A 24,748-nucleotide genomic window follows, 5' to 3' on the forward strand; every position below is an offset into this window, starting at 1 on the left:
ATAATTTGCGAAAGTTACTTTCACAAATTCCGCCCACCCCTAGGTAGTACCAAGCTGCATGTGCATGTCAGAACATTGCAGCATTTGTGAGCCAACGTGAATAATGACTCTACCAATCTTGTGGATCGCCATTTCAAGCAGGTACACTGAAACGATCTCAACTCCATGAGATATTTCCTAGTAGCAGCCATTTCTTAACTTCGTAGAGGGGGAAACAGAAGAAAAATGTTAAGGCAGATGGAATCTAGAACGATTTTGGAGTTGGATAGCAAGTTTCCATATGGCCTCAATAACACGGAGGACTTGCATCACTTTCTATAAATAGTGAATCAAGACTGGACCCAACTAACTGAGTTCATCTATATGTTTGGTACTGGAGTTTCCCTCGACTTCTGCAAATATTAGATACAAAATAACATAATTTTTTCTGAATAGGAACCAGTTCTCACTGTGTTTTCTCTAATCAGTTAAGGCTCACATTTTTGCACATTCTCTCATTTTTTTATAAAGTATTTTTACGATGATATGTTTTTGCACTTGCTCTTCAGTGTTTTGACAGATAGACATAGGGTAGCACTTTACCACTTAGCACTTTAAATAAATTCTGCATGATTGAGGACTATGCCAAGTATTGAGACTGATTTCAATGTATAGGTGGAATGTGGCCAGGCATGGATTAATCCAATCATATCAGCATTTAGGCAGTGATAAGAGCCTTGAAATATGGAACTCATATGGTCAATTGTGTGCACAGAGTGACAGTTTACTATACGAGATGTGTAGGTTTGCACATGTATTCGGGTCACAATTAAGATTAATGAATCATGATGATTTTATATTTGTGCCCCAAGATGATTTTTAACTCTTGATTATTCAATCTATGAGTTTTATTGTATTTAAAAATATACATACTATCATGATGCATTTTATATGCGGATTTCTCATTGCAATAATGAATTAACCATGATACCGTGTTTATACCATCTTGTCATATGTACATATTATTAGTCGTTGTGTATTTTAACTATGTGCATTTCAAACCATTTATGGTAAAACCGCTACATGTTTTTTGACAATGTGAGCAACTATAATATTGGGTAAGAAAATAAACTTTACAACCAGCATAATAATGTACCAGTATGTCTTCTATGTTCATGATGTTTGTTTTACCACGTGGTTTTAGCTCACAGCATACAAAAAAAATGGCAAACTGTTTTCTCAGTTATGTGATCAAGGGCAAGTGGTGCCCGAAACACGTCACTTGAGGAACAATAAAAAGTGAATGCCTACAATTCCGTGGTTCGTGGTTCTCTATTTTCCGAAAACGACAGTGCCGAGGAATGGAGAATCTTTACATTTATATGTATATATATTACCTACTGGCGGTCGCCAGTAGGTAGTTATAGTTAGGACCACGTTTCCATAGGAAAACCTCAACATTCTATTTTGAATAACTTTGGCGCCGGTCGACGAATCCTCGCGAATTTCTCAAAATAGGTGGGGCGCTACGCTCCGCTCCTACCCTGAAAGTCTCGGGGGGATCCGTCAAGCGGGGGCTGAGATAAAAGGGGGGTCCCAAAACGCGTTTTTCCCATGCATTTTTCCATAGGACCTTTAGCCCGAACGGCTGAACAGAATTACTCAAAATTTGGCAGAGAGGTAGTCCCTAGGTCAAGGAAGTGCCTTTTGTAGGTTTGGTGTAAATCTGTTCAGTAGATTCTGAGAAAATAGCCTTTAAATCAATATATATATCTGAGCCCGCTTACGGTACGCTTACCGTACGCTTACGGTAAGCGTACGGTGGCGTGCACGAGCGCGATTCTGATTGGCTCTTAGATCTTAGTAAACATTCGAATCGGCCAAAACCAGGAAGCGGCGGCCGCCATTTTCTGTGTTTCACTCTGAAAAAAAAAGAGTGAAAACAAGAAAAGGGGGCAATGAGGAGAGTTACAGACCCCCTTACATTTGTGAGGGGGTCAAAGAAGGACTGTAAAGTACAAAACAAACATTTATTGATTTTTAAAAAAAATCACGGGGTACGCGTACGGTAAGCTTACGGTAAGCGTACGGAAGAAACATGGCGTGCGCGAAGGAGATTCTGATTGGCCCATAGATCTTAGTAAACATTCGATCCGGCCGAAACCAGGAAGCGGCGGCCGCCATTTTGTGTGTTTCACTCAGAAAAAAAACAGAGAAAACAAGGAAAGGGGGCAATGAGGAGAGTTACAGACCCCCTAACATTTGTAAGGGGGTCAAAGAAGGACAGAAAAGTACAAAAAAAACATTTATTGATTTTAAAAAAAATCACGGGGTACGCGTACCGTAAGCTTACGGTAAGCGTACGGTAAAAAAAATAAAAATAAATAAATGAAAAGCAGATTTAAGAGTTTGCTCATCATATGTCCTCCATGTGCGCACGGTGCGCGAAGCGCATCGTGCGTTCATGGCCCATCTAGCGTAATGTGGGCACGCGGTGCGCGCATGGAACGAACTGCGTTAAGTGGGCGCGCACGCCACAAATGGCGTAAAGTAACTTAGCATTTAAAAAACCGTACAAATTCACTGAAAAAACCATAGGTTTCACACATGTTATAGTTAGCTGGACATTTTACTGATAAAAAACCAATGAAATTCCCCCGTTATAGTTACTGTAGGCAACTATAACTCACGCGACCGTAATCCTCTGCTGATGACATATGTGTCTTTATGAAAAAAAAATATTTGTAATATATGTATAGCTAAAATTTAATGGAAGAAGACATGGGCAAATAAGTGTCTAAATACAGTATTAGCATCAGCAGAGGATTGCGGTCGCGTGAGTTATAGTTGCCTACAGTAACTATAACGGGGGAATTTCATTGGTTTTTTATCAGTAAAATGTCCAGCTAACTATAACATGTGTGAAACCTATGGTTTTTTCAGTGAATATATATATATATATATTACCTACTGGCGGTCGCCAGTAGGTAGTTATAGTTAGGACCCTGTTTCCATAGGAAAACCGCAACATTCTATTTTGAATAACTTTGGCGCCGGTCGACGAATCCTCGCCAAATTTTCAAAATAGGTGGGGCGCTGCGCTCCGCTCCTACCCTGAACGTCTCGGGGGGATTCGTCAAGCAGGGGCTGAGATAAAAGGGGGGTCCCAAAACGCGTTTTTCCCATGCATTTTTCCATAGGACCTTTAGACACAGCCACAGCCCGAACGGCTGAACAGAGTTAAATGAAATTTGGCAGAGAGGTAGTCCTCAGGTCAAGGAAGTGCCTTTTGTAGGTTTGGTGTAAATCTGTTCAGTAGATTCTGAGAAAATAGCCTTTAAATCAATATATATATCTGAGCCAGCTTTCGGTGCGCTTACGGTGCGCATACGGTGCGCTTACCGTACGCGTACGGTGACGTGCGCAAGCGCGATTCTGATTGGCTGTTAGATCTTAGTAAACATTCGAATCGGTCGAAACCAGGAAGCGGCGGCCGCCATTTTGTGTGTTTCACTCAGAAAAAAAAGGGTGATAACTTGAAAAGGGGGCAAGGAATAGAGTTACAGACCCCATAACATTTGAAAGGGGGTCAAAGAAGGACAGAAAAGTACAAAAAAAACATTTATTAATTTTAAAAAAAATCACGGGGTACGCATACGGTAAGCTTACGGTAAGCTTACCGTACGCGTACGGTAGAAAAAAAATAAAAAAAGAAATGAAATGCAGATTTAAGTGTTTAGATATTACGGGGCTCTAAAAAGAGCCGTTGTGTTTATGAAGTGATTTTTTAGTGGTACCTACAAGTAAGTACCGATGCAGAGTCTAAGGTTCAAGAGGAAGACTCTGTTCCCTTCATCATTGAAGTGTACACCATCTCCTCTATAAATGTCTTGCATGTCGTAACGCAAGTTGTTGTGGTAAATGGAACCCATACCATAGTCTCGGAGGAAAGCAGAAACAGATTTGTTGACGTGCTTTCTTGCTTTGTCAATCTGTGGACAGAAATGATTGGACCAGTTCCATTTTTGCCTTTGGCATATGTTAGAAAACACAAAGGCAGTTTTAGGGAAAAGTGAAAACAGTTGTGCAAAGGTCTCCTTCATAAGCATTTCCAGACCTACCCCAGTCAAAGTGCCTAGGTCATTGCCACCACAGTGCACTATTATGAGGTCAGGGTGTTGGATTTGCATGAAGGATTTCACCAATGGCATCAATTGGTGCCACTTTAACCCTCTCTGACCAATCCATTTAATGTCTACATTTGGCAAAGCAAGGTCTCTCACCATACCTGTTTTCTCTGCATACTTTTCACTCCAGAAGACATAGCTGTGCCCTACAATCCACACTGTGAACATCTTCAAAGGAGAACTGGATGCACTCAGGAGGTGATATTCAGTAGAATGGTAAAAAGAAATGAAAGACAGTTTGGAAATGGAGGCATACATATATTTTTTTTTTTTAAACTGATTGGCTGTTTCATACCATTCTACAATAAAAACTAGGCTGTATGTGTAAATTTATAGAAGCATGTTTTGTATTGGTACAGAAAAATGTGTTACCAAAGAACAGTACTATGGATTTGCTGTTAGGTTTGAAAAGTCAAGCACTCTTGCACTTTGAAAATGAAACATTGTCTGCTGAACTTCTGACCTGACACCACACAGCAGTGTTCCATGAGCTGTTGCTATGGTAGCAGGCAGAAGTCAAGTTGGGGGAAGGGTACTAGGCAGAAGTCAAGTTGGGGGAAGGGTACTTTTTGAAAAGGGTTGGTTTTCAACCAATAGAAATGTGTGATTACATTTGAAAAAAAGAGGGAAGCACTGAGATTTGAAATTAACATGTATATGTGTGGAAAAAGAGAGGGAAACGTTGCCATTATCTGGTTCTGCTGAGAGGAGAGAGGTGTACAGAACAGAGATCCTGGCTCTGATAATCTGCTGTTTGAGTGCCACATTTCTTTCACAGCTAACTAATTTTAAAGGTGAGTTTAGAGTTTGAGAGGGGATGTACATGGTAAATTAAGAAATTAATAATAGAATTGGAATTCCTTTTGTTGAAGTTGTGTTTATCATTTTCTGTTTTGGGAGAAATTTAAATGTGAGGAACATGTAAAATAATATGGACTATGTTTTCACGATAAATTAAGGTGTACTGGTAGAAATAAGGAATACTTTAAGGGTTTGAGGTTGCACTCAGTAATGCAAATACATTCAGCATCAGTAAGGCTGGTTGCCCTTGCTGGAGTGTAGTCAGTCACCCAGGCTACACATGTTGCTGGTCTCAGAAAGCTGTTTGGTATTGCTCTGGTGATTTTACATTTGCATTAGATGGAAAGGGGGAGGTATTTTTTTCTGCAGAAGCAGACTCTTAGCACACAGCCAGCTGCATATCCTGTGGAATCATGCATAGTATTCACAACCGAGTGGGGTTTGAGGTTTCAGTCAGTAATGCAAATACATTCAGCATCACTAAGGCTGGTTGCCCTTGCTGGAGTGTAGTCAGTCACCCAGGTTACACATGTTGCTGGTCTGAAAATGTTGTTTGGACATGTGCTTTTTTAAGAATCTGAAAAGTGGATTCATAATGTGTCAGTCTGTAAAAGTACTTATCACTTGCCAAAAAAAAGAGTAGTAAGTGTGCTTTCAAATTGGCAAAGAAATTTCGTTTTGTGACTAATATGAAAACATGACTCTGTGTGCAAATAGGAATTACAGGCAGAGATTTATTGCGTATTGCTCTGGTGATTTTACATTTGCATTAGATGTAAAGGGGGAGCTATTTTTTTGTGCAGAAGCAGACTCTTAGCACACAGCCAGCTGCTTATCCTGTGGAATCATGCACAGTATTCACAACCGAGTGGGATTTGAGGTTGCACTCAGTAATGCAAATACAATCAGCATCACTAAGGCTGGTTGCCCTTGCTGGAGTGTACTCAGTCACCCAGGTTACACATGTTGCTGGTCTGAAAATGTTGTTTGGACATGTGCTTTTTTAAGAATCTGAAAAGTGGATTTAAAATGTGTCAGACTGTAAAAGTATTTATCACTTGCCAAAAAAAAGAGTAGTAAGTGTGGTTTCAAATTGGCAAAGAAATTACGTTTTCAGACTAATATGAAAGCATGACTCTGTGTGCAAATAGGAATTACAGGCAGAGATTTATTGCGTATTGCTCTGGTGATTTTACATGTGCATTAGATGTAAAGGGGGAGCATTTTTTTTATGCAGAAGCAGACTCTTAGCACACAGCCAGTTGCTTATCCTGTGGAATCATGCACAGTATTCACAACCGAGTGGGGTTTGAGGTTGCACTCAGTAATGCAAATACATTCAGCATCACTAAGGCTGGTTGCCCTTGCTGGAGTGTACTCAGTCACCCAGGTTACACATGTTGCTGGTCTGAAAATGTTGTTTGGACATGTGCTTTTTTAAGAATCTGAAAAGTGGATTTAAAATGTGTCAGACTGTAAAAGTATTTATCACTTGCCAAAAAAAAGAGTAGTAAGTGTGGTTTCAAATTGGCAAAGAAATTACGTTTTCAGACTAATATGAAAACATGACTCTGTGTGCAAATAGGAATTACAGGCAGAGATTTATTGCGTATTGCTCTGGTGATTTTACATTTGCATTAGATGTAAAGGGGGAGCATTTTTGTATGCAGAAGCAGACTCTTAGCACACAGCCAGCTGCTTATCCTGTGGAATCATGCACAGTATTCACAACCGAGTGGGGTTTGAGGTTGCACTCAGTAATGCAAATACATTCAGCATCACTAAGGCTGGTTGCCCTTGCTGGAGTGTACTCAGTCACCCAGGTTACACATGTTGCTGGGCTGAAAAAGCAGTTTGGACATGTGCTTTTTTAAGAATCTGAAAAGTGGATTTAAAATGTGTCAGACTGTAAAAGTATTTATCACTTGCCAAAAAAAAGAGTAGTAAGTGTGGTTTCAAATTGGCAAAGAAATTACGTTTTCAGACTAATATGAAAACATGACTCTGTGTGCAAAGAGGAATTACAGGCAGAGATTTATTGCGTTATGCTCTGGTGATTTAACATTTGCATTAGATGTAAAGGGGGAGCTATTTTTTTATGCAGAAGCAGACTTTTAGCACACACCCAGCTGCTTATCCTGTGGAATCATGCACAGTATTCACAACCGAGTGGGGTTTGAGGTTGCACTTAGTAATGCAAATTCATTCAGCATCACTAATGCTGGTTGCCCTTGCTGGAGTGTAGTCAGTCACCAAGGTTACACATGTTGCTGGTCTCAGAAAGCTGTTTGGTATTGCTCTCATGATTTCACATTTGCATTAGATGGAAAGGGGGTGTTATTTTTTTATGCAGAAGCAGACTCTTAGCACACAACCAGCTGCTTATCCTGTGGAATCATGCACAGTATTCAGAACCGAGTGGGGTTTGAGGTTGCAGTCAGTAATGCAAATACATTCAGCTTCACTAAGGCTGGTTGCCCTTGCTGGAGTGTACTCAGTCACCCAGGTTACACATGTTGCTGGTCTGAAAATGTTGTTTGGACATGTGCTTTTTTAAGAATCTGAAAAGTGGATTTAAAATGTGTCAGACTGTAAAAGTACTGATCACTTGCCAAAAAAAAGAGTAGTAAGTGTGGTTTCAAATTGGCAAAGAAATTACGTTTTCAGACTAATATGAAAACATGACTCTGTGTGCAAATAGGAATTACAGGCAGAGATTTATTGCGTATTGCTCTGGTGATTTTACATTTGCATTAGATGTAAAGGGGGAGCATTTTTTTATGCAGAAGCAGACTCTTAGCACACAGCCAGCTGCTTATCCTGTGGAATCATGCACAGTATTCACAACCGAGTGGGGTTTGAGGTTGCACTCAGTAATGCAAATACATTCAGCATCACTAAGGCTGGTTGCCCTTGCTGGAGTGTACTCAGTCACCCAGGTTACACATGTTGCTGGGCTGAAAAAGCAGTTTGGACATGTGCTTTTTTAAGAATCTGAAAAGTGGATTTAAAATGTGTCAGACTGTAAAAGTATTTATCACTTGCCAAAAAAAAGAGTAGTAAGTGTGGTTTCAAATTGGCAAAGAAATTACGTTTTCAGACTAATATGAAAACATGACTCTGTGTGCAAAGAGGAATTACAGGCAGAGATTTATTGCGTTATGCTCTGGTGATTTAACATTTGCATTAGATGTAAAGGGGGAGCTATTTTTTTATGCAGAAGCAGACTTTTAGCACACACCCAGCTGCTTATCCTGTGGAATCATGCACAGTATTCACAACCGAGTGGGGTTTGAGGTTGCACTTAGTAATGCAAATTCATTCAGCATCACTAATGCTGGTTGCCCTTGCTGGAGTGTAGTCAGTCACCCAGGTTACACATGTTGCTGGTCTCAGAAAGCTGTTTGGTATTGCTCTCGTGATTTTACATTTGCATTAGATGGAAAGGGGGTGTTATTTTTTTATGCAGAAGCAGACTCTTAGCACACAACCAGCTGCTTATCCTGTGGAATCATGCACAGTATTCAGAACCGAGTGGGGTTTGAGGTTGCAGTCAGTAATGCAAATACATTCAGCTTCACTAAGGCTGGTTGCCCTTGCTGGAGTGTACTCAGTCACCCAGGTTACACATGTTGCTGGTCTGAAAATGTTGTTTGGACATGTGCTTTTTTAAGAATCTGAAAAGTGGATTTAAAATGTGTCAGACTGTAAAAGTACTGATCACTTGCCAAAAAAAAGAGTAGTAAGTGTGGTTTCAAATTGGCAAAGAAATTACGTTTTCAGACTAATATGAAAACATGACTCTGTGTGCAAATAGGAATTACAGGCAGAGATTTATTGCGTATTGCTCTGGTGATTTTACATTTGCATTAGATGTAAAGGGGGAGCTATTTTTTTGTGCAGAAGCAGACTCTTAGCACACAGCCAGCTGCTTATCCTGTGGAATCATGCACAGTATTCACAACCGAGTGGGGTTTGAGATTGCAGTCAGTAATGCAAATACATTCAGCATCACTAAGGCTGGTTGCCCTTGCTGGAGTGTACTCAGTCACCCAGGTTACACATGTTGCTGGTCTAAAAAAGCAGTTTGGACATGTGCTTTTTTAAGAATCTGAAAAGTGGATTTAAAATGTGTCAGACTGTAAAAGTATTTATCACTTGCCAAAAAAAAGAGTAGTAAGTGTGGTTTCAAATTGGCAAAGAAATTACGTTTTCAGACTAATATGAAAACATGACTCTGTGTGCAAAGAGGAATTACAGGCAGAGATTTATTGCGTACTACTCTGGTAATTTTACAGTTGCATTAGTAGGAAAGGGGGGAGCTATTTTTTTATGCAGAAGCAGACTCTTAGCACACACCCAGCTGCTTATCCTGTGGAATTATGCACAGTATTCACAACCGAGTGGGGTTTGAGGTTGCACTTAGTAATGCAAATACAAACATGTAAAATAATATGGACTATGTTTTCACCATAAATTAAGGTGTGGTGGTATAAATGAGGAATACTTTTAGGGTTTGAGGTTGCAGTCAGTAATGCAAATACATTGAGCATCAGTAAGGCTGGTTGCCCTTGCTGGAGTGTAGTCAGTCACCCAGGTTACACATGTTGCTGGTCTCAGAAATCTGTTTGGTATTGCTCTGGTGATTTTACATTTGCATTAGATGGAAAGGGGGAGCTATTTTTTTATGCAGAAGCAGACTCTTAGCACACACCCAGCTGCTTATCCTGTGGAATCATGCACAGTATTCACAACCGAGTTGGGTTTGAGGTTGCAGTCAGTAATGCAAATACATTCAGCATCACTAAGGCTGGTTGCCCTTGCTGGAGTGTAGTCAGTCACCCAGGTTACACATGGTGCTGGTCTCAAAAAGCAGTTTGGACATGTGCTTTTATCAGAATCTGAAAAGTGGATTCAAAATGTGTCAGACTGTAAAAGTACTTATCACTTGCCAAAAAAGTAGTAGAATGTGTGCTTTCCAATTGGCAAAGAAATTTCGTTTTCTGCCTAATTTCAAAGCATGACTCTGTGTGCACACAGGAATTGTTTTTAGATATTTAATTTGTGAAGGTGTTATTGTGATTTTCACTTCTAGGAAAGGGGTACTTAGTATTTTAAGATTTGAAAAGATTATAAAAAAATGTAGTAATATATTTAAATATAAAAAAGGAATTATTTTTTAGTTTTTTTCAGGTATTGCTGAAGAGCAGTGAACAAAATTTAAGATGCCTACAAAATCCAGAGTAAGGAAAAACCACAAAAAAAAACTATATTTGAAGACAACTGGAGGACCTAAGTTAGTTGGAGATGCTCATGTTGGGAAAAAGAGAAAGTCTTCTGGTAAGCAGACAAAAGATTTTTTAAAGAACATCTTCAAAAAAAGGAAAAATGTACAAAATGTCTGTACTGGAAAGAATGTTTTCAATAGAAAAGAACAGGAAAAAATGGAGAATTTAGTTAATGCAAATATACCTTCTGCAATAACAAAGATTAACTTAAACAGAAAAACAGCGTTTAAAGAGATACGTAGAAAAATGTTTCAGAGAAGAGTTATGTCCAATTTGATAAAGGATGTGAAGAAATATAAGAAAAATGCAAAATATTACAAGAGAAAAAAAGAAATTGAAGCCATTGCAGCAAAGGCATTAGAATTAAAAAGGAAACTATTCATTTTAATTTTGAATAGGATGCGTACATTAGATAAAATGGTTAATGTACTGAAATCACAAAGCAAAAGGAAAAGAGTAGTGAAAAGAACAAACTTTTGTAAAGTGTTTTTAGGAGAATGGATGCATAGTTCAAGTAGTGAACCTTTTTTTAATGAAGAGAGTTATTTTCAAAGTAATAGTTTGCTGCATGCAGTTAGCACCAGAGGTCGTGCTTATGAAGTGAAAAATGGTTGCATAATGGAGAAGGAGATAATGGTTCCAAGAGATGAGGTACAAGTGATGGCGGATGAGGCTATGGGGAGACGTCCTAAAGCCCCAGTGTACACTTGGAATTGTAGTAGTATTTGCACTGTGCGTCAGGAATCTATTGATAAATTTCGTGAGTTTCTAAGAGAATTTAGTAAAAAAAGTGTAAAACAGAAGATTAAGGTGCTTCAAAGTCTAGATCCATGCAGAGTGAGAGAGAATACTGGTTTGCAGGGTCATTCTCTGGCTTGTCTATCTAGAAAAGTGTGTAATAGTGTTTTCCATCATTTTAGGATGCTGGCTGTTCATCATACTAAAATGAGAAAGTTTGTGAGACGGTTGTATTTTGCTAAAAGTCCAGCAATAAAGTTAGATGAATTGAATAGGGCTCTGTTCCGTGGATCGGTATCAGATGTAGAGAAGGTTATTGATGAAATTCAGTTTTGTTACTTTGGTCCTGAACAAGACAGTGCAGAAAAGGACACAGTAAATGAGGAAGAAGTGGAAGAGAATGTAGAACCCTCTGTAAGTAAAACATTTAATGATCACATAACAAAATTTGCAATAATCTCTAATGAAAGACCAAATATAACTTGTATTTGTTGCCGCAGAACTCATTATAGAAAACAAACTAGGAATGTTGATCTCTACAGAAAGAGTGAAAATGAAGATAATTATAAGTGGAAGGATTTTGCCATATATATATTTCTTGAAAATTGTTTTGAATTGGGTGAAGATCAGCGTATTTGTAAATACTGTTACAACAAGTTAGAGGAAAATAGAATGCCAACCAGAGCTGTACATAATCATTTAGAATTGGATGTTATTCCTGCCGAACTTTCTGAATTAAATACATATGAGTCTATACTTATTCAATGTGTTCATCCGTTCCAGACCATAGTACGTATGGAGCCCAAAACTGGTAAATTACCTCCTTCAGATTTACTGAGAGGTTTAAAAGGTAGAGTGGTGTATTTGCCCTTGGATTTGAAAAAAAATATGGAAACTATTGATGCAGATACTTTGGAAACTGAACCATTAGTTATTCTGGTTAATGGTGTACCTACAAAGAATAAGAAGATTTGGCAGGAGCTGGTAGATGTACGGAAAGTACAAAGAGCAAATTTGTATTTGAAAAGGAATAACAAATGGTATGAATCAATTTATATAGAAGAAGAAGAAGAAGATTTACAAGAAGACACAGAAACACCAACTGGACAAATTGAAAAAGTGGACAAGTCAAAGGAAGAAAAAATTTATGAACATTTTAGCATACATCCTCTACATTCAAAAGAAGTTATGGGAGACAATATTGATCTGTTTCAGATGAAGAAAGCAAAAGGAACTCCCGTGAGTGTATGGGAGGAGAGCTTGGAAGCTCGATATTTTCCCCAGCTGTTTCCTAAAGGAAAAGGAGGACGATACGATGAACGTCCAGAACAGATTCCAGCTTCTGAGTATCGGACTACAAGACTATATGCAGAAGATCCCAGATTTCGACAAAGTATTCCTTATTTGTTCCATCTTTTATTTGAAAGCGACTTGTCTGCACTATCTTATGCAGTAAATCACATTTTAAAAGGTGGAGTACATTTACAAAATGTGTCTGCTAAGGATTTTATGGAGAAAGTGCAGCACCGAGATGATCATTTGGAAACACAACTGATCAATCTGATGGCTTGTCAGCGTGGGACAAATGAATATTGGTACCGACGCCATGGTGAATTAAAATGCATGTTACGGAATTTAGGAACACCAACATGGTTCCTTACCCTAAGCTGTGCTGAGTACGCTTGGGATGACTTACTGGATTTTCTACGAGAGGCAAATTCAAACATTAAAAACATCGAATACAAGACAGCAGGAGAACTGTGCTCATTGGATCCGGTTAATGTTTGCAGATATTTCAATCATAGATTTGAGGCTATGATGTCCTTCATCTGCAATAAAAAAAATCCACCTCTTGGAGAAGTAGTGGATTTCTTTTGGAGAAAAGAGTACCAGGCAAGAGGTGCTCCTCATATTCATATGCTGTTGTGGATCAAGGATGCCCCAAAGTTTGGAACAGATACTGATGAAGCAGTGTTATCTTACATTGAAGAATATGCAACATGTGCTATACCAAAAAGCACAGAAGAGAAAAAGTTAAAGGAGCAAGTTTTACGTTTCCAAAGTCATCGGTGTGGAAAATACTGTCGACGGAAATACAAGAGCAAAGAAAAATACTACACTAAATGTCGATTTGGATTTCCTAGACCTGTTCTTTCAAATGGAAGAGTAAACAGTTTTACTGTGAGACATACTATCAAAAGAAAATCACCTAAGGATACCTACAACCTAAAAAGAAAAGAAGAATCAAAAAATATAAATGACTACAACCCAGTCATTTTATCCATGAGGAATGCTAACATGGATATACAGTATGTAGCTGACAATTCCATTGCTGTTGCTCGATATGTAACGTCTTACATTACTAAATCTGAAAAAACTGAATTGAAAGAAATGTGGGAAGAGATTTCTCACGAGAAGACTGTCAGTAAGAAGCTGTACAGTTTCAGTTTAAAGATGTTATCGCATCGAGAAATTGGATCCTACGAATGTTCAGATAGGTTATCTTCTGCAAGTCTCTACTCGAAATCAAGAAGAATAATTTGGGCAAGTTTAGGCCTTGCAGCAATGAGAAATCGGGTACTGAAATCTGTTGGAGAAATTGAATATTTGGCCGAGAATGACCCAGAAAGTACAGATATTTTGAAATCAAACATGTTGAACACATATTATCCAAAAAGAACTCATCATCTGGAGAACATGTGTCTCTATGAAGTGCTGCAGAACTACATTTATTCACGGAAAGCCGCAGAAGACATCAACAATGGAAAATATAAAGTCATTGGTGAGGAAGGATGTTTGGTGAAGCAAACAAAAGGAAGTTTGATAAATCACAGGAAGCTGAGTTGCGACACTACTGACAAAAAGGAATTTTACTACTTGGCTCTTTTACAGCTGTTTAAACCATGGCGTACAGAGGATGAACTACTGGGAGAATTTCAAAGCTATGAAGATTATTTTAATGCTTGCAAAGACAGCATACAATGCAGTACATTCTCAACTGATCTGCAAATGTTAAATGAAGAAATTGAACAGGAAACTACAATTGCAGCTGAAGTAGCTAGAGACAGTTCTCAAGACAGCCAAAGTTCAGGAACACTCAGTCAAGATCCCCTAGGACAACCAATCGTTGAAAATGAAGCATCAATAGCCATGAATGAAGTGGAAATGGCTATGAATCAAGCTCAAGAAGAATTTATAGACTTACAAAATTTGGAAAGACAACTGAATGAAGAGCAGCAACAAATTTATGAAGAGATCAGAAGCAAAATTGATCACGGATTTCTACATGAAAAAAAAGAGTGCTCATGCACATCATTTCATCCAATCAGGATGTATGTAAGCGGACAAGCTGGAACTGGAAAAAGTTTCCTAATAAAAGTCATCAGAAGCTACCTACAGCAAAAAACTGATTCTACTTTGTCTTGTGTGGTTACTGCTCCAACTGGGTTAGCAGCATATAACATAAAAGGAATAACCTTACATCGTTTGCTAATGTTACCAGTGGAGCATGAGAACAAAATACAATACAACAAGCTAACTGGAGAAGCATGCTTGGAAGTTTCAAGAGTATTGAAGAAGATGCAAGTTCTCATTATTGATGAGGTGAGCATGGTATCAAACTTAATGCTTGCCTTTGTGCATTTAAGAATGCAGCAAATTCTAAGGACAGACTATGACGTGTTTTTTGGTGGAAAACATGTCATAGTTTTTGGGGATCTTCTACAACTTACTCCAGTTAAAGGACAACCAGTGTTTAATACTGTGACACATGAAGACACAAAGAAGTCATTGGGAAGCATCGGTAATGCAAATATTTGGTCCTTCTTTGAGTACAAGGAACTTACTACTAATATGAGGCAAGCAAACGATGAAGAATATGGAAGTATTCTGAAAGATATCAGAATTGGACTACTCACAGAAGTTGGCAAAAAAGCATTACAGAGTCGGCTGCTACATAATTTATTTCCAAAGGAAGAAATAGTTGCAGAGAAGATATACAAGAACATTGCAGAAAAGAAAAGTGTCATCTGCTTAATGCCAACTCTACGTGAATGCTCAATATTCAATGAGGAGCTTTTAAAATTGGAAAAGGAAGATATCAGGAAATTGGAAGCAGTGGACAAAATTGAGGATGGAAGAATTACTATCACATTAACAGGCACACTGAAAAATAAATTGGATTCACTAGAGAAGAACATTTCCAAAACAGCTGGATTAGAAAAAAATCTATATGTTTGCATGAACTGTAGAGTATTTTTAAGGAGAAATTTGGATGTTGAAAAAGGTTTAGTTAATGGAGCTATGGGAAGAGTTGTGGGTTTTATTAATTATCAGAAAAAAGATGGAATTGAATGTTTAAAAATAAAATTTGATCAGATAGAAGAAGTTAAAGACATTTGTCGTTGTTCAGTTCGTTTCATGCTTGTGAAAGACTTATATGTACGTAGGAAGCAGTTTCCGTTTTCTCTAGCATATACTGTAACTATTCACAAGTCTCAAGGATTGACTGTAGATTGTGCTTTTGTGAACATTGGTTCAACTGTGTTCAAAGAAGGTATGGCTTATGTAGCTTTGTCACGAGTGAAAACATTATCTGGTTTATTCATGATAGACTTTGATGACTCAAAAGTTAGTGCTGATACAAATTGTGTAAAGGAGTATAATAGATTAAGAAGAACCTATGCTCCTCATTTAGGTCAGTATCCTGTGTTGGAGAAACGTGTAGTTTCTCGTAAAAGGAGAAATGAGAATATCTGTAATGAAGATGTAGAGAGGAGGAAAAAAAAGAGGAGTGATGTAATTGCAAGCAAAAAGAAAAAGGAAAATGAAGAAGAGGTTGTAGGATGTCATTTTGAAAATAGCTCTGGTGTCAACTGCTACGCTAATGTAGTGCTGAATGTTGCATTTTATCTGGAAAGTGTGCAAGAGCAGATAATAGTAAATCAGAGAAAAAGATTCTGTTCTGAGTTGAGTCTCCTTTTTCAAAAGCTGAGTAATGATAAAACTCAAATTGAAAGTGCTACTGAAATTAGAAAACTTTTAGATGTATGTTCAGGACGAACACAGTTTTCTCAAAATGTACAGCAAGAGGCACAGGAATTCTTGATGTTTTTTCTTCAGGTACTGGAAGAAGAAGGGGTTCCCATTGAAAAATTTTTTCGGTGTCTCTTATAAATGGGAACATAGTTGTGAAAACTGTTACAATACATGTGGCTCTAATGTTGATTCTGAAAGGTTTATTTATTTAACATTGCCAGAAAGTAAAACAGTCACTTTTGCTAAATTAGTTAAAGATGCTAATCATAACATGGAATGCAGTGAGTGTCAATCTGAAATGTTTTCAACGTTAATTTTAAAGGAATACGGACAATATGTAATTTTAATGATGCAACGATGTAAAGCTGATGGTTCAAAATTGGATACTTTAATAAAGAAGTTTACAGGACAGCAATTATCAATTTCAGGAAAAACTTTTGTAACAGTTGCAATAATTTTCCATGAAGGACCTACTGTTACTTCTGGACATTACACAGTTTATCTTAAATGTGAAAAAGGCTGGACACTGCGTAATGATTCCCAATTGATTTTCAAGCAACGTTTGCCTTTTGATTTAGCAAATTCCTATCTAATCTTCCTGAAACCTAAATTTTAGAGAGACTTGGCAAGATCTGTACAAAACAATTTTACCATTTTATTGGATTACCATTGGAATTTTCAAAAAAAATGATTTTTCAAATTATCATTTGGCCTAATGGAAAGGTAACCAATTGTAATGTGAACTTTTTAAATTTTTAATGAAACTTTGGAAAACCAAAAATGTAGACAAAATCGGTAACATCTGCACAATTTAAATTTTGGAATGTTATTGGATTGCCATTGGAAATTTATTCAAAAAAGATTTTTAAAATTACTATTTGGCCATGAGGAAAGGTAAACAATTGTATTGTGGACTTATTTAATTATTAATTAATCTTTCGGAAACCAAAATGTTACAGAGAATCGGTGAGATCTGTACAATTTAAACTTTAGAATTTTATTGGATTACCATTGGAAATGTAATCAAAAAAGAATTTTAAAATTACTATTTGGCCTAAAGGAAATGGAACCAGATGTATTGTGGAGTTATTTGAGATATATTTTTGTGATTATACTTCTGAAACAAAAATGTCAGATGGTATTTTAAAGAAATAAGTATTGATATTAGTTGATATTTTTTTAGAATATTATGCATTTCTATAATGTTATGTTTAAGTAAAAAGAGATTGTGGGCTTTTTTTATACAATCTTTGAGATTGTTATTTTTTTTTTGCCCGCTGTTAAACGATGAATGCAATTGCTTTCACAATTTATAGTGAAATGCAATATATTCTGAAAACAGCAAAAAAAAGGCAAACATTTTTTGGGGAAAAATATGTAAATACGTGTACTGTGTTATATATTGGTTTATTAAATAGTAATACTTTTTTCTTTTTTTTCAGATTGTGAAAGAAAATTTTCAAAAAAAACCAACCATTTTTTCAAGTAATTTCAATTACATTTTATTAAAAATTAAATTGTTGGGTGGGACAGGTAACTGAGAAATTAGAAGGTCTCTTTCTTCCACTTTATCTCAAAAAGATTTTTAGTATTTAGTTATTAATTCCTCAAGGATCTTGAGATGTGGTAATTGATTTTTAGTGTTTTAAAAAAAAAAAAAAAAAATACGCTTACGCGTACGGTAAAAAAAAATAAAAAAAAGTTTTAAAGAAAAAATAAAAAAAAGTTGAGAGGTAAGGTTGGCTCTTAAAAGAGCCGTTGTGTTCATGCAGGGACAGAGGAAAGGAAGTATGGGAACATTAGCTGGTTGGACATTTGTGCTGATCTATTTTGTTGTTAATGAGGGAAACACTGGTCTCCCTATGAACAATTAGATCATGGCAAAATGAACACCGCATAGTAACCCTACCAAACCGAGGGTTCGTTTCCAGAGGATCAGAAAAAGGTGATTGTGCCCCCACAGATGAAGGGCTCTGCTGAGCTTCCGAAGAAGGACTCGGCTGAGCTGCTGTGGATGTGCTTGCTCGACTTACTGAAGGGTTGCCCCTAGTATGTCGTGCATGTGTCCTAGGATGCACATCCTCAAGGTGTCTCAACATAGTGTGATTCCCGAAGGAATACTTCTTGTTGGGATTACCTCGCGAAAGTACACGCTGGCACAGCTTGCAAGTCACCAAGGCAGCATTGACTTTTTTCTCACCTTCTGGAAAACTGAAATACTCCCATATGAAAGAGCTCTTCTGTTTCCTCTTTCTCTGCCTGATGGTGGTGCTGCTAGCCTCACTCTCAGTAGAAGAGTGCTGGTCTGCCATCGTATCACAAAGACAAGTCAGCTCCTTCTCCTAAGGGATCACAAGCAGAAATGAGGGGAATGGGTGTGGTGTAGGAGAGTTCTAGAACTGAAAGTAGTTTCAACCAATCAAAAGTTGTGTTTCATGATCACATGACCCACCGTGCGCGTACGTTACGCTTACGTTACGCTTACGGTGTGCTTACGGTGCGCTTACAGTAAAAGTGCGCATGCGCGTAAAAAAGACACGCGCTCGCACGCATGCGCAAAACAGTCACTCCACAACACTTCCGCGTAACATGCGCGTGTAGCGTACACGCCTACGCGCCCCACGCACAGTACGCGCGGCCACGCAAATTGTGTAGCTATACGTAAACAGAGTAGATAAATTACGGACATTGCGTAAACCGTACGCTACCCGTACGCTTACCGTACGCGCACTAAAAAAAAAAAAAAAAAAATATTTTCTATGTTATACTAATATATCTTACCTGTTTGTTAAAAAAAAAAGAGAAAACTTGATATATTGCATATTTTTTTTAAAAAAAACATAGTGTTTTAAGAGAATAAAAAGTTTTAAAAAAAACTTGTTTTTTTTTAAGAAAAACACATTTAAGATAAGAATTTATAATAAAAAAATCATACAAAATCAATAAAAAAAATATGGGAATCACATATGTTATAGGTAAGAATTAGCATTTAAAAAACCATACAAATTCACTGAAAAAACCATGGGTTTCACACACGTTATAGTTAGAAATTAGCATTTAAAAAACCTTGCAAATTCACTGAAAAAACCATAGGTTTCACACATGTTATAGTTAGGGATTAGCATTTAAAAAACCTTGCAAATTCACTGAAAAAACCATAGGTTTCACACATGTTATAGTTAGGAATTAGCATTTAAAAAACCTTGCAAATTCAGTGAAAAAACCATAGGTTTCACACACGTTATAGTTAGCTGGACATTTCACTCGTAAAAAACCAATGAAATTTCCCCGTTATAGTTAGTTAAGCTAACTATAACTCGCGCACCCGCAATGCACTGCTGATGACGTCACATATTACATCACTCATGACATGATCAGTGACATCACTCATGACATCACTGATGACATCTCAAATGACATCACTGATGACATCACTGATGACATCATCCATGTGATAGAGTGGCAGATCTCCTCTCACCCTAATATAACCTTTGATACACACATTCAAAAATAGAGACTGAAATTTTCAAAAAAATGGACATACCAATACCAATTACAACAACCTCTTCAATAATTCTAAGAACCACATAAACATCCATTTATTCACCAACAGTCCTGTACAGTCACTCATTCGTGTACTCACACATCATATGTACTCATACACCTATACATCCTGTAACACAATGCCTCTCATCCATAGAGTTACTCACACACATAGTTACTCATGCTAATAAAGAATCAAACATACATTTATTTGCATATACAGTTATACACACACCACCACACTTACTTCTATGGAAATGTACACATACTTAGTCTTTTAAACAATCACTTATAGAAACACATACTTATTCATACAGGAACTCTTTCAATCTCTCACTCTCACATACACTCACTTATATACACCAATAGTCACATATACTAGTTTAAATCATATGTAGTTACTCATAAAGACACTATTGAGACAGCCATTCACTCACTAACACACCCATACACACACTCTTCCACCCATACAGTCCTGCACATATGCTGTCTTCAACACATACAAACAGTGAGTCACTCATTCATGCACTTATGCACTACGTAATACCCCCCACCGAACCATACAGACACTCAGACACTCATACTGATACTCAAAAAACCAACTAATAACCTATATAGACACTCATGTAGCTGCTCACCAACCCATGCAGCCACTTATACACAAAGTGAGAGACTGATACAGGTATTTACACATTTAAACATTACTCACTTAGCCATGTATTCAATAAGATACACTTAATCAGTCAGTAATACAATCAATTTTTCAAAAACAAATCATCCATTTAGACACTTATATACTCATTTATTCTTCCATCGACCTTGAGATATACATATATAAAACATATGTAATTTTCAGAAAAACACACATTCACTGGATGATGTCATCAGTGATGTCATCAGTGATGTCATTTGAGATGTCATCAGTGATGTCATGAGTGATGTCACTGACCATGTCATGAGTGATGTAATATGTGACGTCATCAGCAGTGCATTGCGGGCGCGTGCGAGTTATAGTTAGCTTAACTAACTATAACGGGGAAATTTCATTGGTTTTTTACGAGTGAAATGTCCAGCTAACTATAACGTGTGTGAAACCTATGGTTTTTTCACTGAATATATATATATATATATATATATATATATGTATATATATATATATATATCACCCATTTTGAGCGGCCTCAACTCGCTGAAGCAAAAATGGGTGATTGAATGGGGACAAATGTTGGGATAGGGTAGAAATTACCTGTCCTTTAGTGACAAAATGAAATACAAGTTTTCATACATTTAACATCTGTTTGAATTGTTATCAGATTTTTTAGGGGATAAACTAGGAGGAGGATTCTAAGAAAGTAATTAAAGACCAAGGGGCCCACTGGGGCGCAAACATGGCAAGAGATTACAAATTATCGCAGTGCGCAACCAAAATAGACTTTTTTCAGGCTACTAGGATATTTAAACAGTAGCAGTGGAGGCATTAGATAAACAATTTTTGTTGTATATAGTATTTATGTCAGCAATTTATTTTTGATATGAAATTTTATCTAAATATTTTTCTATGCTGTATATATGTACATAGTATTTTCATTTAATTATTTATTTGTAGATACGAGCATGAAATGTAAATCATCCACAATTGCGCACAAGTATATCTGTATTTAAACAGTAAGATTGAAATCATTGTTATGTAATAACTCTTTGATGTCCATGATATGGTCATTTCCGGCGCTGTTTCCCCTTTAAATTCTGCTATTCCCCATCACAACGTGTCATGTGATCAAGGCCCGAGTGGGGGCTGAAACGCGTCATGGCGGACTGGTACAGAGTAATATGAAATAAAGATTCAGTGATTGGCACCGAAGTTTTGGGTCCGTTCTTTCGTCTAACCAAGGCAGCAGCACAAGAGACGAATTTACATTCATCTATTTTACCGAACGGCTTCAACGGTACAAACGGAACCCCTCCCCGTTTTCCAGGGCAGAGCGGCAAGAAGCAGCTGATTCCGGTTTCGGAATCGTTTTTGGATACTCCAGAGAGGAGGAAGCCTTCATAGCCCGTGGGAACTGCATCCATTACCTACCTCTGCTACGGAAGCCGGGACGTCCAAGGTCGGCTGACCGGAGGAGTGTACCTGGTGTTGAGCGAAGGTAGGAGACGACAGATTTCCCAGTGGGGGGAGTGCACGGCGCAGGATTGTGGTACTATACCAGGAATCCACGACCGCAATCACTGGAACATTGAAACTAAACTCGATAACCAAAAATGTCCGCCGACACGTTGAGACACCGAGAGGAGGCTGCGAGCTCCATGTTCCTAGACACACCGGCTGGTGTGCCGGTACGGGGTGAAAGCTCTGTGAGCCAACTGGAGGGTGCTCCCATCAGAGAACAGTACAAGAAATTGGAAAAACTAATGCGGGCAGAGCAGTCCAATTGGTGGGAACACAGATCTCTTTCTCGCTACTTGGACGTAGGAAGAGTACCTAGGGGTTTGAGAATTAACCTAGCGCCCAGCTACGAAAATCCGGACCCAGCGATGTTAGCTGAATGGGCGGAAACTAACTTGGCGTCCTCGAGTAAACTAATGATGATACTCATCAAGTATGCGGAGAGTGATAGAGCCAAGTTACAAGCGCAAATAGACATTTTAGAAGGAGAGATAGACAAAATGGAAAAAGGAGACCACACGAAGAAAATGAGGGATGATATGCTGGCTCGCCTAAATAAGGACGAAGAGGTGATCAAACGTAGAAAAACGTACAAATTTGAAAGGGATCGTGTGGACTACCAAAATGGTCAAATCTTCACGTATGCTCGAAAATACGACGTAGTCAAAGCAAGGGGCAAAAAACTAACCAGGAGAAATGGAGGTGAGATAACGGTGCCATCTACATCGACCTCGGAATTAAGTTCGGCTGCGGAGAGCGATCTCGAAGGAGAAAACAGAAGTCAGCCATTGGGGTTTACAAAATTCTCACTGGCGGAGGAGGTAGATTGCCTCTGCCAGGACAGACGGGAAACCCTACGTCCCCGTGGACCTCAAGCAGCAAGGAACAAAGACGCAATTACAAGCGAAGCCAGAGAAGGAAATGCGTCAAAAGAAACCAAAAACAAAAGCGCAGGCAGGAAAGCGCCGAGGGGAAGATGGAACCGTTTTCAAAACAAGAATTGAGTGGCAACACTGATTCGAATGCGGTAATCAATTTGACTAACATGCAACTGTCTCCAAGTGAAGAGAAGATTCTGGGATTGGGCTTGACATTCTGCCCACCCTGTGATTTTAACTTCGTAGACACCAGATTGGACACTTACCGCTATATCAGGAAGTTAAAGCTACATAAATTCCACCTTCTACAACCCAAAAAAGCCACTATCCCAAACATCCCGGAACCAACCAATCCTCCACTACTTACAGCGGGGGATGCATCCTTATTTCAGGACGCGTGGTCCCTCATTGTAGAACAAGCAGAGGGCAATGCAACTGGTGAACCAGCACTTATTGATGGCAGAGGAACCCGTGAAACCCCATTCAAACCAAAATCAAACTTCCAGCCAATTCTTCTACACGATAATCTGGATGTATACCACGAGTTGGTAACCCAAGACTTAAAAAAGCTATACACCATGACTAATAGGACATTCCGCAATAGGAATAAACAGAACCTTGTCTACTGAATCTCATTAAGAAAATAGGAGGTGATAACAATATCATTGTGAGACAGGCAGACAAGGGGGGCAACATAGTCCTATGGCCGCGTCAACTTTACATGGATGAGGCAAAATCTCAACTGGATGATATAGCGTGTTACCGTAAAAGCAATATTAACGTGGTAAAGTCATCCTTGCAAGAACACTATTTGAAACTTTTGGCATGGAAAAGTGGGGGGTTAATTACTGAGGCAGAATATCGATTCATGAAGAAGGAATTTCCTGTTATTCCAACTTTTTATTTAATCCCAAAGGTGCACAAGAGCATAACGACTCCACCAGGGAGACCGATAATCTCTGCAATCAACAGCCTTATGGAAAACACCTCTAAATACATGGACTTTTTCCTACAGGAGTGGGTCCGCAGTCTGCCATCATATGTACAGGACACCTCAGATTTTCTACGCAAAATTGAGACTGTATCTTGGGGTGAAGATATGCTTTTGATGACTATGGACGTGAAGTCCCTATACACCTCGATAAGACATGGCGATGGTCTTAAGGCAATAGAACATTATTTGAATTTAAGGCCTATGTCGTTTGCAGCGCACAACAAAATGCTCAAGATGATGATTTCTGCATGTTTGGAACAAAATTTCTTTTTGTTTGACAACCAAATATACCAACAGATCAGGGGTGTCGCAATGGGGGCCTGCTTCTCTCCTAGCTATGCATGCTTGCATATGGGCTTGTGGGAGGAGCAGGTCCTCTATGGTGAACACATGGACATCATAAAGGAGCATGTTACATTGTATCTAAGGTATATTGATGATTTATTTTTTGTTTGGAGGGGAACTGAGCGAAGCGCAAAGGATTTTGTGGAGAAACTAAATGTCAATCGGCTTAATCTTGAATTTACATCATCAATCAGTGATAAAACAGTCTGTTTTTTAGATGTGGAAATTAATAACAACAATAATATACTTTCCACTAAACTATTCAGAAAACTGACTGCAGGCAATACCATTCTGCATGCCTCAAGCCACCATCCTTCACACCTTATTCGGAGCATCCCCTATGGGGAGATGCTTCGCATTAGGCGCATATGCAGCTCTGACTCTGATTGTGAAAGTGCACAGGAGGCTAGCAAACAGAGATTCCTAGCCAGAGGTTACCCCCTCAAACTAATTAAGGAGGCCATCCAGAAAACACGAGCCATACCTAGATCAAATGCACTGCTACCAAAACCAAGACATGAGACAGTAGGGGACAAATCACACACATTCCAATCGAGAATCATTCTCACTTACAATAGACAACATCAGGAACTAAGGAGAATCTTCAGCCGTAACTGGAATCTAATACAGGGAGATCCAGTTATTGGTAGCACTATCAACCCCAAACCAGCCATAACCTTTAGGAAAGCATTCTCCTTAAGGGATGGTCTGGTAAGTAGCAGTCCAGAATCGGCCCCAACAAGTACATGGTTGTCACAGGTGAAGGGTTTTAGGAAATGTGCAAATTGCAA

This window comes from Triturus cristatus, chromosome 5_2, assembly GCF_964204655.1.
Source record: "Triturus cristatus chromosome 5_2, aTriCri1.1, whole genome shotgun sequence".
NCBI lineage: Eukaryota > Metazoa > Chordata > Amphibia > Caudata > Salamandridae > Triturus > Triturus cristatus.